This window comes from Pistacia vera, unplaced genomic scaffold (assembly GCF_008641045.1).
Source record: "Pistacia vera cultivar Batoury unplaced genomic scaffold, PisVer_v2 Contig51, whole genome shotgun sequence".
Classification (NCBI taxonomy): Eukaryota; Viridiplantae; Streptophyta; class Magnoliopsida; order Sapindales; family Anacardiaceae; genus Pistacia; species Pistacia vera.
Genome location: NW_022196346.1, coordinates 53,095 through 70,629, shown reverse-complemented (window position 1 = coordinate 70,629; position 17,535 = coordinate 53,095). Strand labels below are relative to the sequence as shown.

At 36.2% G+C, this 17,535-nt stretch overlaps 1 non-coding gene across 1 annotated transcript; it reads right to left on the bottom strand.

Moving 5' to 3' along the window:
* Positions 1 to 11,205: 11,205 nt before the first annotated feature.
* LOC116106251 lies at positions 11,206 to 11,309 on the bottom strand. Its single transcript, XR_004124294.1, has one exon. It is a non-coding gene; the product is annotated as a small nucleolar RNA R71 (small nucleolar RNA).
* Between the last annotated feature and the right edge of the window lie 6,226 nt (positions 11,310 to 17,535).

The following is a 17,535-nucleotide window of genomic DNA, read 5'->3' as shown; positions in this document are numbered from 1 at the left end:
TTAAATCCTATGAGCACAAACAATCAAAATTCAACACTTTAAAAATGAAAATCACTTCTTAGTGTAAGGATCTTACCTAAAGTTGCTTGGAATTGAAAATCCACTCAAAAATACCCAAAATCTATGAATTTCTTTTGAAAAAGAAGTGAAAAAATTGAGAGGATTTGGAGGAGAAGTGGCGTGAAAATGGGTTGAAGAGTGGCTAGGGTTTCACTATTCAATCCTTGATATAACATAAAAATATATATAGTTTCCCATTTTGCCCTTACAATTTCTTTAAAATTCCATCTATGTCCCTTAGTCAATTACCATAATGCCCTCATTTTTATTGCATTCTCCATGAAATTCTATCTCTTTTCACTCCTCACTTTTTCAACTAATTTTGAGTGAAAAGACCATTTTACCCTTAATGCAAGTTTAAGGCATTTTCTTCACATTTTCTCAAAATAACTTTAGCAAAAATCAACTAAAGGTATAAGAGCATAAATTAAATTACGTACCTCCATGTGGGCATTACAATCTCTCTCATCGTGTGTTTTAGGACACATATCCTTAGAGAGATAGACAACATGTGACATCAGAAGAAATCCCTTCTTGGATTCTTCCATACTGAATCTCTTTAGTACCTTGTCAATGTATGAACTTTGACTTAGGCCAAGCAACCTACGTGATCTATCTCGGTAGATCTTTATTCCGAGGATGTAGGCTCCTTCTTCTAAGTCCTTCATGGAGAAGCACTTGGATAACCAAGTCTTTGCCGACTGCAAGTTCGGTATATCATTCTCGATCATAAGTATGTCATTGACATACAACACTAGGAATGCCACTGTGCTCACACTCACTTTCTTGTAAACACAGGGCTCATCTTCATTCTTAATAAAACCGAATTCTTTTACGGCTTCATCGAAATGAATGGTCCAGCTCTTTGAAGCTTGCTTGAGTCCATAAATAGATCTCTGCAACTTGAATACCTTATCAACTTGACCATCAAGAACAAAACCATCGAGTTGTGTCATATACACACCCTCTTCAAGGTTTCTGTTCAGGAAAGCCGTTTTGACATCCATTTGCCAAATCTCATAATCATGATATATTGCAATCGCAAGCATAATTCGGATGGATTTAATCATGGCAATCGACAAAAAGGTTTTTTCATAGTCAATACCATGAATTTGTTTGAAACCTTTGGCAGCCAGTCGTGCCTTATAAGTGTGCACCTTGTCATCCATGTCAGTCTTCTTCTTGAAGACCCATTTGCACCCTATTGGTTTTACCCTTTTAGGTGGTTCCACCAGAGACCATACTTGGTTTTGGTACCTGGAGTCCATCTCAGATTTCATGGCTTTAAGCCATTTAACAGAATCTAGGTTCAATATAGCATCTTCGTAGGTTCTGGGTTCATCGTCTTGGTAGACCAGTACATGACCATGTTGAGTCACGAGATAACCGTATCTCTCTTGCTCATGGCATACTCTTCCAGACCTACGTAACTCCTGTGCTACTTGAGGAGGTTCACTTTGATCCACGGATTGTGGAGTGACCTCCTCACGATGTTCAACCAGTTCATGTGGCACATCTTCTCGTCCTACGTCTAATGTACCTTGTGGTTCCAGAACTTCATTGAGTTATACTTTTCTCCAACTAGTACTTAAGAAAAAAAAATTTCCTAAGAAGACACCAGTACGAGCGACAAAAAATCTGCGCTCTTCTTGGTGGTAGAAATAGTATCTTTTGGTTTCCCTAGGATACCCCACAAAAATGCATCTTTCAGATTTTGGGCCCAGCTTATTCGAAGTCAATTTCTTGACATAAGCTTCAGAACCCCAAATCCTTAGATAAGACAAATTGGGCTTTTGCCCACTCCATAGTTCATGTGGAGTTTTTTTGTATAGACTTTGACGTTACACGGTTCAATACGTGAGTCACAATTTCCAGGGCATAACCCCAGAATGATGCAGGTAGATTACTAAAAATCATCATGGACCTAACCATGTCAAGTAAGGTCCTATTCCTCCTTTCAGACACTCCATTGTGTTGGGGTGTATATGGAGGGGTGATTTGTGATACTATCCCACATTCCTTCAGGTATTCAGAAAACCCTGAGCTTAAGTATTCACCTCCTCGATCCGACCGAAAAGCCTTAATACTTTTGCCCAACATATTCTGTACTTCATTCCTGAATTCTTTGAACTTATCAAAGGCTTTAGATTTATATCTCATGAGGTAGACATAACCATATCTACTGAAATCATCAGTAAATGTGATGAAGTAGGAATATCCACCTCTGGCTTCAACTGTTAGTGGACCACTTACATCACTATGGATGATGCCTAATAGTTCAGTAGCCCTTTCACTTTGTCTTGTGAAAGGTTACTTGGTCATTTTGCCTAATAGGCATGACTCGCATACCTCAAATGACTAGAAGTCAAAAGGGTCCAAAATTCCATCCCTTTGAAGTTTTGCAATACGGGTCTGATTAACATGACCCAATCCACAATGCTAGAGGTATGTATGATTTTGATCACTATGTTTAGCTTTCTTAGTTTCAATGTTAAGTATATCCTTATCGTTTAAATCAAGAATATATAATCCATTATATAACCTTGCAATTCCAAATAGAATGCCATTCAAACTAAAGGACAACAATCCATTAGAAATTTCAAAATGATATCATATATTATCCAAAGCAGATACTGAAATAATGTTTCTAGGAAATCGTAGGTACAAAATAATAGTCTTTGAGTTCTAATAATAAGCCCATAGGCAAAGACAAACAATAAATCCCTTCAGCTAATGCAGCCACATGTGCTCTATTTCTAACTCATAGGTCCACTTCTCCTTTGGCGAGCAATCTACTCTACCTTAGTCCCTACACATCAGTACAAATGTGAGTACCACATTCTGTGTCAATGACCTAAGATGTTGAAGGAGAAAAGTTAATCTCAATCATGTAAATACCTAAAGTCGAAGCATCCGACTTCTTCTTGTTTGCGAGGAAGCTTTGTAGTGTTTCCTCCAGTGGCCAGGCTTGCCACAATAGAAGCAAACTACCTTCCCACCTTTCCCAACGTAACCCTCAGGCTTGAGAGCATCATGTCCTCTAGGCTTGGGCTTAGGATTGGCCTTGGCCTTTCCCTTGCCTTTACCCTTTCCTTTATAGGTAGTAACCAGTAAAACAGGCTTTGACTTTTTCATGTTTTGCTTTGCAGTCCTCCACATGTTTAGAAGCTTTGACAAAGGTTTCATCATGGTGTTCATGTTGAAGTTCATTATGAACGCTGAAAAAGTATCAAGTAAGGATAACTAAATCCACTTGTAATTCTGAATCCAACCCAAATCCCAAAGTCTCAAGCCTCTCTATGTACCCAATCATCTTGAGCACATGAGGACTAACTTAGGCTCCCTCAGTCATGCGACTTCTAAACAACGCACTCAACACCTTGTACCTCTCATGTCGAGCATTTCCTTTGGAAAACTCTTTGAGGTACAGAATTATGGCAGTAGCATCCATATTCTCATGTTGCTTTTGTACCTCAGGTGTCATCGATGCTAACATAAGGCATTGAACAGTATCAGCATCGTCAAGGAACCTTTGGTAAGTTTCCTTTACTTTTTGAGTGGCATTAGGATCAGGCTCAGCCAAATAAGGCTTGTCAAGGATATATAATTTCTTTTCGAACTTCAATACAATCCAAAGATTTCGATACCAGTCCAAGAAATTAGATCCATCTAGCCTGTTTTCTTTCTCGATTATCAATCTTAGGTTGATATTGCTCATCTTTAAATGAATCTGCAATATAAAAAAGTAAAGTTATTATCATGTTTATTTTCATTATTTAATAAGGCCTTCTATTAAATAATCACTCCTACTATTTTCCTCAAGCCAATAGCCCTCACTATTAACTTGGGAAAGCCCGTTGGCTTTCCTATTGGACTGAGATCCCATCTAGCCCATTTCAAACCTTCGCTTTGGTGAACAAGCCAAAATGGGTTAATTAGGTAGGCCAACAAACTTAATCCACACCAGTTGATAGCTCCCACTACCAACCTCAAATTTGGAGTAAGCCAACAAGCCAATCACACAATACGATGACCAAAGCCATTGTCCTCAAGTGTGATTCTCAGTATCAGTAGAGTGGACACTACATGTCACCACGTACACATAACGAGTGTACTTTTCTACTGTGCCTATGACGTGTTTATCAACCTTCGCTTTGGCGAACAAGCAAGAATGTTATTTTAAGTCGACTTATCACCATTAAGGCAAACTCCAATGAATTTTAACCTCCCACTGGTAGAAGTGTACCCTTCGCTTTGGCGAACAAGGTTCCGACGAATAGTGGTCTGATTAAAACCATGGTGATGGAAGGCATATGTGACTTAATATACTTAAGTCGAGGGTTTTTATTTATGTCTCACCAGATTATTATCTTTGTTAGAATGTCATTGTTTGGTATGTTATTGAACATTCAACCTTAGCATGCATTCTAAACAAATTAAAACGTGCCGGTACATGGCCCACTAAAATTGATTTCCTCGAGCCTAGAGGAATCGATGGGTCAACCTAGGGGTTTAAAAGTAAATCTTGGGCCTTCAAGTTATTCCTCTTCATAGCTCATTCATTTCTTCTTCACATTACAAAGTATTTTATAATAAAAACCATATTCTAATTTACATTGATAAAATAGAAACCTTGCGTTACATACGAGAGGAGTGAGATGAGAAGAAGAAATACATGGAGATATGAGAGAGAGAGGTAGGACACGCATGTCCTATTTCTTTATAAAATTACAAACAAACCCAAAATTACAAAAACATACCAAAGGTCTAAGGCTCATGTACCGGGCACCATATAATTTCAAACAAGAACATTGCATACATCCAAAATTAACATTTTGAATTTGGGTGGGTGGAATTATTAAATTACCCTTTTATGTGCAGAAATATTATTGGCTTTATAGGTTCAAAAACTATAATTTGGCCCCTATGCGAAAAATAGAAAAGCAAAATGGAATAGTAGCTTTTCTTGCCGCGGAGAAGAAATTTCATCGCCACAGCGAAGTTCATACACACATGGTTGCTACGGCGAAGTTTCATTTCGCCGTGGCAAATGCCATAAACTTCCAGAAAATACAAAACGTTCCAGAGATTTTCATGCCGCAACGAAGTTTTATTTCACCACAGTTAGATCTACTTTTACGGCAGGTTGCCACGACGAAGGTTTATTTTGCCGCGGCCAGATTCACTTTTTGCCTTTCATCGCAGCAAAGTGTTATTTCACTACGCCTAAGACCACAGAACAGTGAATCGCACAACAACCCTTTTGCAGTTTTTCACGTAACGATATGGATCCAAATCAAATTGAATGCACAAGCATTTGACCAGGACATCAACCAAAAAATAAGTCACTCATCAACACATCATTAGTCAATTGATCAATTAAACAAAATTTTATAGATTTAAAAACAATCAAGTATGCATCAACATATTATCAATCAAATATACATGTTATCAATCAACATTTAAACATTATAATCTGGTACTCGAGGCTCTGATACCACTATTAGTAACTAACCAGATTCGCACAGTGGAAAAGCATAATATTTAAAACGAATCGATCAATTACACGAACCAAGATCCGAGTACAGATTATAACGTTTTAATGCATAGACTGAAATATAAAATAAAACTGTATAAAAACAAATCCATACAAGGATTTAGTTCATAACTGTTAGGAAATGATCAAGTCATGGCAGCGGAAAACAAAAATTATAAACAACATAGATCGTTCCCTAGAACCAAGATCAGTGCACAAATTTACAGTTTATACAATAAATTAGAATATGTAGAAAAAAATCAGTTTAGAGTTAAGAAATCATACGCATGTTTGGAGGCTCCTCCAACTTGTCTCTGAATGGGTTTCGCTACCAACCCAAAGGTAGGATCGAACCAACCGTAGTCCACACGCAGATAACCCCAAGGAACTAAAGAGGGATTTGCTAGATCCTCTTTAGCCTTAAGAACCAAAAACAAATCAAATAATATTTGATTCTACCTAAAAGGCAAACTAGCGTGGGAAGAAGAGAAAAGGGGGCTGGAATTTTCTAATCTTAATGATTGAATGAATTCACATTTAATTCACAAAGTGTTGCACTTATATAGTGCACACTTTGCCCTATTCCATCATGGAATAGGCTTGGGCACCAACCCAAAGAACCCCTATGTCCAAACAGCCCCATTCAGATATTTTAATTTTAATTATCATTATTTTAATTAAATTAAATTAAATTAATATATATATATATATTAACATTTAACAATAACGATAATTCATTTAAATATATGCGAACACATATTTAAACATAATTTCACTTATTTAATTTCGATATCAAATTAAATAAAGGCTACGACCTCGGCAAATTTAATTACACTATGAGATTACCAAAATACCTTTTTGCCTAAAAAGACGAAAACACCCTTCTTATAAACTGGTTCTTAAATTATCTTCAATGTGTGTGACCCGTAGGCTCCTTATCATACCAGTAGTGTATAGTATTGCGATTAACACCAATTAATCATCTCACTACACACAGGCCAAGATTGGCCCCTAGCAAGGCATTATGGCCACCCAATAGATTCGGATTCAGTGAAGCAGCTACCTGTCAACAATATGGTTGCCGTACAGTCCAATCCTTTCATCATCCGTTATCTCAACGAGACTGAGGCATAGAAATAGTATCAACCTTAGTTACTCTCGATATGTATGTATTTAGTTACTGGACCAATGACCAGGATTATAAACTGGATAGAGCAACAACTCAATCCCACTGTGGCCATAGTTTTAGTGTCATTGCCATTTACTGAATTGTGCTGTGAGATAACTTCCCCCTGTACCCGGGAGTGATGAATCCTATGTCAATCCACCGTAGTCTTGATACACTCCTTGATGCAGCCTATCACTATCGTATTGACAGCTCTGAATAGAATTGCATTAGGCTAGTGTCAAACTACACCAATTGGTGCACAAGGTGCTTCGGTGATCTCAAGTCTAAGGATCACATGCACCACCATTCGTTAGAGGATTTATTCCAAAGACACTAGAGTTACCATCCATCTGGAATCCTCTGGTGGGTCAGTCTAGTGAACTTGCCTACAGCAAGCACCCATGTGTTGCACCAGGTTGTCACCAAACAATCTTGACAAGTGAGATCAGTCACTGCCTTTCGACAAGGTCGTTCAAAACTATGATAGCCTTACCGTATTATTTGTGCCCTTACTTCAGAATAATACTAGGGCTACGAACGTTTCTAGAATGGCCACCATATGTGCTCGTAGGGTTCTCACTATCAAGATTTGAAACACTTGATACCCTCATCACGGTTCTACCATTCTAAGGACATATATCAATACACACAATAATGATTTACACGATATAGAATAAAATGCCTTTTATTGATCAATGAACATTATTACAAAGAGTCAATTCTACAATAATTGATTGGCTCTAAGGCATCTACTCTAACAATATCGACGCTTGGAGGCTCCTTCGAATATCTCTAACTTCAGAGATGAACACTGTTCATTGGATACTGTTCACCAACACTGTTCACATGATTCTTAGCTAATCAATCCACTTTAGGATCGCACTCACGGAAGTCCACACGACGATTATCAACAGAACTCTTGATTATTTTGCTAGAACAATCAAGGGCTTCAAGAATCAAGAAAGAAGAACAAGAAAAGTTTTCTTCTTCATTCAAGAGTGTAATGTGAGAGAGAGAGAGAGAGAGAGAGAGAGAGAGACAGAGAGGGTGGCTGGGTTTTTAATTGAATGAATATATCACCTTTGTTTTAATTTTAAGTTGCACTTATATAGTGCAACAATTAAAACCCTATTCCACTTAGGAATAGCCATGGGCTCCAGCCCTAGTTCACGCTTGCAACCAAACACACGCTTTATGGTATTTTAATTAATTAAATATTATTATAATTAAAATCAATTAATATATCAACATTTAATTAATAATAAAAATTCATTTAAATATATACATAGATATATTTAAATATAATCTCACTAATTTAATTTTAATATTAAAATTAAATACAGGTAACAACCTCAGCATATTTAATTGCACTGTGAGATTACCAAAATACCCTTTCATCCTGAAAGACGAAAATACCTTTCTCATAAATTAATTCTTAAATTATCTGCTAAGTGTGTGACCCGTAGGCTCCTCATCATATCGGCAGTGTGTAGTATCGTGATTAACACCAATTAATCATCTCATTACATACAAACCAAGATTGGCCCCTAACAGGCCATCATGGCCACCAATAGATTCGGATTCGACGAAATCGTAGCCTGTCAATGGTATGGTTACTGTGCAATCAAATCCTTTCATCATCTGTTATCTTATCGAGACTGAGGTATAGAAATAGTGTTAGCCTCAAATATCCTTGACATGTTTGTATTCAGTTAATGGACTAATGACCGAAATAATAAATTGGATTGAGCATCAACTCAATCCCACTATGGCCATAGATTTAGTGTCATTGCCATTTACCGAATTACCTGGTGAGATGACTTCTCTTGTACCTAGGAGTGATGAATCCTTTGTCGATCTACCATAGTCTTGATATACTTCTCAATGTAGCCAATCACTACCATATTGATAACTCTAAATAGAACTACGTTGGGCTAGCGTCAAACTATACCAATTGGTGCACAAGGTGCTCCATGATCTCAAATCTAAGGATCACATGCACCACCATCTGTTAGAGGATTTATTCTATAGACACGGTTACCATCTATATGGAATCCTTTGGTGGGTCTTTCTAGTGAACTTGCCTCTAGCAAGCACCCATGCGTTGCACCAGGTTGTCGGAAAACAACCTTAACAAGTGAGATCAGTCACACTACCTTTTGACAGGGTCGTTCAACGCTATAATAGCCTTACCGTATTATCTGTTTCCTTGTCCAGAATAATACTAGGGCTACGAACATTTCTAGAATGGCCACCATATGTGATCATATGGCTCTCACTATCAAGATTTGAAACACTTGATACCATCGTCATGGTTCTACCATCCTAAGGACATATATCATTACATATAACCATGATTTGCACAATATAGAAGAATATGCCTTTTATTGATAAATAAACATTTATTATAGAGTCAATCTTACAATAATTGATTGGCTCAAGGCACCTACTCTAACAAACTATTCATGTGTTGTGGCACAGTTCGTGAATTTTATGTTAGGAGTTTTTTCTGCCAGCACATGATGCACAAAAATGGGCATAACTTAAGCTACACAACTCTAATTGACCTAATTCTAATGGCATATTAAAGATAATAGATAGGTCTACAACTTTTATGATTGGTTGTAATCTTGTTTGGCTTGGAAAGTGGTTAAAATTGATCCAAAAGTTACATCAGTGCATGGAAGACAAGCAGACGTGGGTTCTAGAGCTTGCTTTAGTGTTTCTACAATAACTTGAACTGTAGACCTCAAATTTGGATGATTCTTGAATCGTTGGAAATCATATTTGAAGGCCTAAAATTCATGTGTTCACAACCTTTCCAAATTTAGAATCTAGTGTGTTCTCTTTTGGAGATCTTTGTGCGGCTCGTGTGAAGGAATCCTAATTTCATTAGGATTTTCTTATCCTATTTCGCCTAGAATTGAATTTTATTCTCCTATTTTGTATAGGATTTTTCTCGTTACTTACCCACAATCCTAGCACTATAAAAGGATTTCTTTAGGTATTTTTAAGGGAGACTTCAACTTTGAGGAGATCTTGCTTAGGGCTTTTCTTCATGCTTTTGGAGATTGTGAGGTTTGATTTCCCAATTAATATGTGTAGCTAAATTATTTATTCAGGATCCAATGTAACCTAATTTGAAGGCTTTATGCTATTATCAATTCTATGTGTTTATCAATTCAATGTTATTCTAGTTTCATTCATTGTGATTAATTCAATCTTTAGAGCGAAAGACTTGAGCTAGTTGAAATATATTATTATTTGATCACCTTTTATGTTAATTAATTGATTGCATGAGACAAGGTTAGACTATACACCCTAGCTAATGTTGAATTTCTCTTTTGAATGAATGGTTTGTTTTGTGCATATGCCCTGGTAGATGCGAATTGGCTCCTGATTTCTAGTGCTTTGGTCTTAATGGGTTTTTAATCATTAGGCTAGACTATACGCCCTGGCTAGTTTGGTGTTAAAAATACTAGGTTAATCCCAAACACCTTTAGGTAATACCTTAGTTACAAGAGTACGGACCCTAGAAAGTGAATTGAGATAACCATAGTGTGATTAGTGACATAAAGCTGGATAATTTATGGTGAAATTGGATACTCAGGTTTTAGTTCATTGGATTTTAACTCAGTAAAATATTGGTTTTCTGATAGTTTATTTTTTATTTTAGTTATTCGTTCTTCAATTTTACTTGAATTTATTTGTTTAATTAAAGCGTAGGATAATAGGATTAATTGAGTGCTTACAAATCTCTGTGAGATAAACCCTTGCTTTTGCACACTATACATTGATATCGATTAATGCACTTGGGAGGAATTAAAATTGTTAATCAAGTTTTTGGAACTGATGTTGAGGATTTTTTTTTTTTTTTTTTTTTGTTATTCAATTTTTCTGATAACGTGTGCTTTATTTTTGTAGTTTTTGTATTTTATTTTTTTTTTTGTCTTTTTGTCTTTTTTTTTTTTTTTTTTTGGCTGGTCTTTTGTGTTTTTAGGTACTGAATGCAAGGTTGCCGATCACGAGAGGAAGAATCATCATTATTAAGTTTAGAGATTGAAGAAAAGATGGTTGAGCTACCTCGACCCATGAAGGAGTACGCACGTCTTACCATTGGAACGTCACAATCATGCATAGTTCTGAATCATGCAACAAGAAATTATGAGGTTAAAAATATTCACTTTCAAATGCTTCCATCTTTTCATGGAGTAGCTTCAGAGGATCTTTTAATTTTGGTTCGTGATTTTTATTCTACAGCACAAACTTTTCCTTTGCAGAGTTTGATAGAAGGTCAACTGCGAATGAGGTATTTTCCATACACGTTAAAGAATGTGGCTAAAACGTGGTACATGTCTTTGGCTCTAGCTTCACTTACCACATGGGATGTAGTCTACAATAAATTCATAGGTAATTTTTTTTTCATGCCAAGACTGCTGAATTGCAAGGTAAGATTGCTAGTCTTACACAAATAGAAGGTGAGCCATTCCATGAAGCTTGGGAACATTTTAAATTGTTTTTAGTTCAATGTCCACATCATAGATATCCTTTAGAGTTATTGAATCAATTTTTCTATGATGGATTGACATAGGCTTGTCAACCTATAGTTGATAATGTTGTAGGTGGTGCTATAGGAGAGAAGATTGCACAAGAGACTTACGATTTGTATGAGATGCTTGGAACAAATTCACAACAAAAACGTGTTAGAGGTAGATCTATAAAGATATATGAAGTAAATACTAATTCTGATTTGGCTATGCAGGTTTCAGAACTGACCAGACAAATGAAAACTATGTGCAACATGATGATGGGACAAGGACTAAGAAATTTCAATGAGGTATGTTCTATTTGTGGTATTGTTGGTCATGCAACTAATGTTTGTCCTTCTCATGAAAATTTTTCGAAGTTTTTTAAGCAAGCCAATATGATGAACTCCTACAACCCAAGGCCTCATGATCCTTATTCGAATTCTTTATAATCTGGGTTGGAGTAATCATCCTAATATTTCTTGGAGTAGCAATTAGCAACAAGCGAGCTCTAATAATCAACAGTGGAAGCCCTCATTGGAAGAGACATTGAATAATTTTATTCAAGTTTCTCATAAAAACCAACTAAATTTTGAACAGAGATTTCAGCAGCAAGAGGCAACAATTAGGAAGTTGGATGTTCAAATAGGACAAATAGCAGAGTTAGTACAAGGTCATGTTTTTGGGAAATTACCAATCAACTTGAGCAAGCAAATGCAGCCACAGCACTACAAAGTGGTAAGGTAATTAATAAAGAAAATAATTTTGAACTAATTAGAATTTAATTTATCATGTAGGGGAAGATAAAGCTGTAACGCCCCGCTTGAGGTACGTTGTTATTGTTTCCTCTTTCACCCTTAATCGAGTTGGTTTTTGTTATTATTGTTTGTTTGAGTGTTATGTTGAATGTTGCCCTGAAATTGGTTGAAAATAGAAGAATCTTAGTGAACCAAGCTTCGCCGGGGCGAAGAAGAATCTTCGCCGCGGCGAAGATGTGTTGAAACCAAGGGTGAAACTCTCTGGACAGTTTCGCCGCGGCGACAAAGGTTTCTTCGCCGCGGCGACAGGCCGAATAAAATGTTGATTGAGTTTTAGATATTTTCTTCCCTAAGGGCATTTTGACCATTCTACCCCTAATTAGCAGGAAAAGTGGGGAGTTAATTGTAAGGAATTTTCATGGAGAATATGTTGATATAGGGGTGAGTTTGTAATGAATCAAAGGATATGGATGGAATTTCCAAAGATGAATAAGGGCAAAATGGGAATGAGTGTGTTATATTTCATTAAAAGGAATTAAGAGTTAGCAAACCCTCATTCTTCTTCTCCAAAAACGCAACCCTTCATTCTTCTCCTCTCAACTTCTCTTTTCTTTTGTTCAAGGAATTTCAAGGGATTTTGAAGTGATTTGGGGTATAGAAAACAACCTAAGGCTTCCTAAGGTAAGGATTTCTCCTTAAGTTGTGTGATTTGTAGATTTTAGTTCATTTTGGTTTTTGAGGGTTTTCATTCTTTTGGTTAAGAGTAGAGAGAATAGCCAAGAAAAACCAGTGGAAAGAAGATTTGGTGAAGTCTCTCCATAGCAAGTAAGTAAAACCCAACCCAAGTTGAGATTCATGAAATTTCTTGATTAGGGTTTTGATAGAAATGATGTATGTATGTGATGTGCATGTAATATGCCATGTATGGAGTATTAAATGGAGATTTCTATGCTTTGTGAATGTTAATACCTTGCAAATATGAGAAATGGGTTGTTGGGTTGACAAGGTAGTTGAGATGGATTTGAAGGGGTGTTATGAAACCCTTTTTGGAAGTGTCTTGTTTGACAGGTTTTCATGGCTTTGTGAAGGGGTTTTTCCCCATTTTGGATGGTTAAGAAAAGTTTTAGAATCATGGCTATAATAGAGTTTTATAGTGCACATGAGTTGTTTGATGAAATGCCTAATAGAGGTTTGAGTGTGAGTAATGAACCTTAATTCTTGCAACATTGCATGTTGGCATCTCATAAGTGCATTGGTGAAGTTGAACCATCCATAGGCACTAGTTGTACATGGAAAAGTGACCTAAGAAAGTGTAAGAGAATTGTGTGTGCAAATACCCTATGAGTAGAGAGCTTGGTGGGTACAACTACTCTAAGGGTAGAGAGCATTGAGAAATACTACAATAGAATGAATTAGAAGAGTAGTATAGTTGGGATGATGCTTTGTGATCATCACCCGACCGTTATGGGAATCGGATTGATGCTTTGTGATCATCATCCGAATAGCCTTGGAGAGATGGGTCGATGCTTAGTGATCGTCACCCAATGAGTAATAGGAATGGGTAGATGCTTTGTGACCACTACCCGATTAGTTAAGAGATATGTAGGTTGATGCTTTGTGATCATCATCCAACGGCTAGTAGAAGCGGGTTGATGCTTTGTGATCATCACCCGATAGTGACTAGAGACGGGTAAATGCTTGGTGATCATTACCCAAAATTCATGAGGAACGGGTAGGTGCTAGGTGATCTCCACCCGATAGTTAGGAGGAACCGAGTTGGTGCTTTGTGATCCTCACTCGGTAGTCACTAAGAAAGGGTTGGTACTGTGTGAATTCCACCCGATAGCCATAGAGAGTGAGATGGTGCTGTGTGAACGCCATCCGGCCGTACCTCCGGTAAGATGAGGCCATGATGTTATTAGAAACAGAAATAGAAACAGAATTAGAAAAGGAAAGAATTAAGAGTCACACACGGGGACAGACAGTTAGAGAGTTTTACTTACTGAGCATTATTTGTGCTCACCCCGTTATTTTCCTTTGTGGATGCAGGTTCTAGGTGATGATGCAGTCGGTGGGGCGTCGGCAAGCGAAGAGGAATAGCTACACTGTTTCCCCTGTTTTGTCTTTTAAAATGCATTTTTGTAAACAGTACTATTTGTGTATAAAAGACATATGTATTATTAATGAAAAGAAAACTTTGGGCCCAATTTTATATTGTATTTATGCATGCATTGTATGAGTTTTAAGTAGATGTTACAAAAGCTAAGGAGAAGCAACTAAGTGTATCCATTCAGAATGAAGAGATCAGTCCCATCGTGGCTCCACCAACGCCTTATGTTCCACCTATACCTTTCCCGAGCCGATTGAAGAAAAGCAAATGGGATAAGTCATTCTCTGAAATTTATGATATTTTATCTAAAGTTTATGTGAACTCACCCTCCCCTGATGTGATAAGGAATATGTCTTACGCAAAGCTCTTGAAGGATTTGATTACTCGCGAGCATAAATTTGAACCCAGTGAAAAAGTAATGGTTCCTGAAAAAGGTAAGTGCTATGCTTCAAAGGAATTTGCCATCCTAACTGAATGATTTGGGTAGTTTCATCATCAACTTTATTGTGGGTCATGAAAAGGAAGAACAAGCAATGCTAGATTTGGGAGCAAGTATTAATCTCATGCCCTACTCCACTTATCTGTGATTAGGATTGGGGGAATTAAAGTTGAAAACAATATCTCTACAACTTGCCAACAGTTCATTAAATATCTAAGAGGTATTGTAGTGAATGTCTTGGTTAAAGTTGATAAACTAATAATTCCTGTTAATTTTGTAGTCTTAGATATGGAGAAGTCATCAACTCATGATAGAGATTTGCCCATTTTGTTTGGCTGCACATTTATGGCTACAACTATGACGGTCTTGGATGAAACTATAGAGTTCATAGTTTTTGACTCATCAGCGTTTCCCTCAGATTCCAATTATTAAGCCATAGACCGTGCATTTTGTCTAGCCTAGACGTTAAATAAAGCACTTTGTGGGAGGAAACTCAAGCTTTTCATTTGAACTCTATTTTTATGTTTGTTTTATTTTTGTTTTATTTCCTTTACTGCTCTATTTTAGGTTATTTAGTTAAGTAATGTTTTTATTATGTTTTTGTACTCCAAATTCATTAATTAACAAGTGATGTGTGTTCCCAATGAGGTACACTATTATGTTTATTTTTGTTGTTAGATTCCATGACGACGATAGAATGAACAAATGAATTATGACAACTTGTTGATTTACATGCATCACGTGCTTTATAAAGGGAGTATAAAACCTCTTTCCAGTCAGGTATCCTCTAAATATCCCTTAATGAGAATCCAGGGGATACATATTTGGAGAACGAGTTGTATTTAGAAAAACCTATGTAAGGATGATAATAATAATATCCAAAACATTCATATAAGATGTCATGCAAGATCCATACTTATAATTTCAAAAAATTTAAGAATTTACCTGGAAATTACACAATCAAAACATATTTATAGGGTGGAAGTTTCCAAAGGTGTTTCACAACCATTTATCATTTACATTATTTACATTAAGATAAAAACATCAAGATAACAATAAATCATCTCCCCTTATATGTAGCCCCGCTGTCTCTAGCATCCCTGGCTTCTGGTCTACCTGCAAAGCAATAGACAACGAAAGGGTGAGCCCTAATCGCTCAGTAAGGAATGATCTATTTCATTCTAAATGTGCTATTTGACCTTCATTTAAACATATTTATTAACACACCACTTATCTTTTACATCTAGGTATGCTCCTTTTTCTTACTAATTCATATGATTTTCATCATTTTATCCCATGCCTATATAAACACCAATGTGTACACATACAAATAAGGATGTAAACATGGTACACACACTTCACATGTCATGATATAACATCTAAATATCATCTGACATGAGTATAAATCTTCTCATGATGTAAATAACATCATAACTCATGTAATGCAACTAAATGCATATGAATTATTTAACGTCTAGCCAACCGGACTTTTCTTAGCGTCTTAAGCACTTAATGTCATCTAGAGCTCATATCATCGGGAGGCGTGCTTACGCGTTATTTAGCATCTAAAGCATATATTCATCTTTCCTCAACCGGGATACGAGGATATGCTTACGCATTTTACATCATGTCTATATGCATCTCTAACATCCTATGACATGTAAATACATATTTTAGTGAGCTTAACTTTGATTCATCTATGGATTATCAATCCATTTACATTACCTCTTGCTCACATTCACCCTCTTAAAACATGTATTACATTGCATCTTCATGCCATTTCATAACGTTAATCATGCATTCACATCATGACCATGTATATCTTTCAAAGATCATCTAACTAATGGGTAAACATTAGTACATGGCTTAATCACATCAATATATAATCAATTCATAATCATCAGAATTAATAATGTTAAATCTTAAACTTTAATAACTAGAAGCTTATTCTTCAGGCCATTTTCCATCCATTTCCTAAACAAATTGGCTCTTGGCCTAAACATAAAAGTTATAGGGCTATGTCTTAACTTTCTAGTGCTTCAAGAATAATCTTGTGTCGATTTTTATAACTCAAGTTATGGTTGAAATACTGAAGCATGTTTATCATAGCCCGTAAACTTACCAAATCCGAATTTTTCATATTAAACTATGCCACATCAATTCCTATTGACAATTAACAAATAGGACAACTTATGGATCAAATAAACCTCACCTTAATAGTCTTTAACATCTTAAAGGAAGTGTAAAACCTCATTCCCATAATCATCCATCATTGCTATAACATTGTAAGTTAATGCAAACAACACATCAACACTTCTAATAGCAACCATTCAACACCATGTGGCCTCTAATACTACAAGTTTTGCCACAATCAACATCAATACGTCATTTTCTTCAATTAAACATCACAACTCATAAAAAATAAATGACAATAACTTCATGTATAATGAATTCAAGGTAATAAATAAAATTAATGAGTTCAACTACACTTGCCATCAACTAATTCTACGTCTTAAAGCCTTAATTTAAGGTTTCATTAAAATCTACAAACCCTAGCATAACCCTAAAGTCATGGGAGGTTCTTCCTTACCTTTTTAAAGAATTCCCCCATCTAATCCTTTGCCTTTATCTTCTTTTACACCTTAATCCTACATATATAACATTATACCTCAACATCTACCTCAAATCTTCAAATCACATCAAAACTAGGTTTTTAATCCTTACCATAAACCTTCAATTTGAAGATCCAAGGCTCCTATCTTGTTGTCCTTGAAAAAATTATGCAAAACTCCTTTGAAACTTAGAGAGAGAAAGCTTGTTTCATGGAGGATTTGAGAGAAAATGGAAGAAAGGTTGAAGAAATGATGTCTCTTCTTGGCTTGAACGAACTTTCCTCTCATTTATAGGAAAATATTTCATTAATTTTCCAAAATTATGC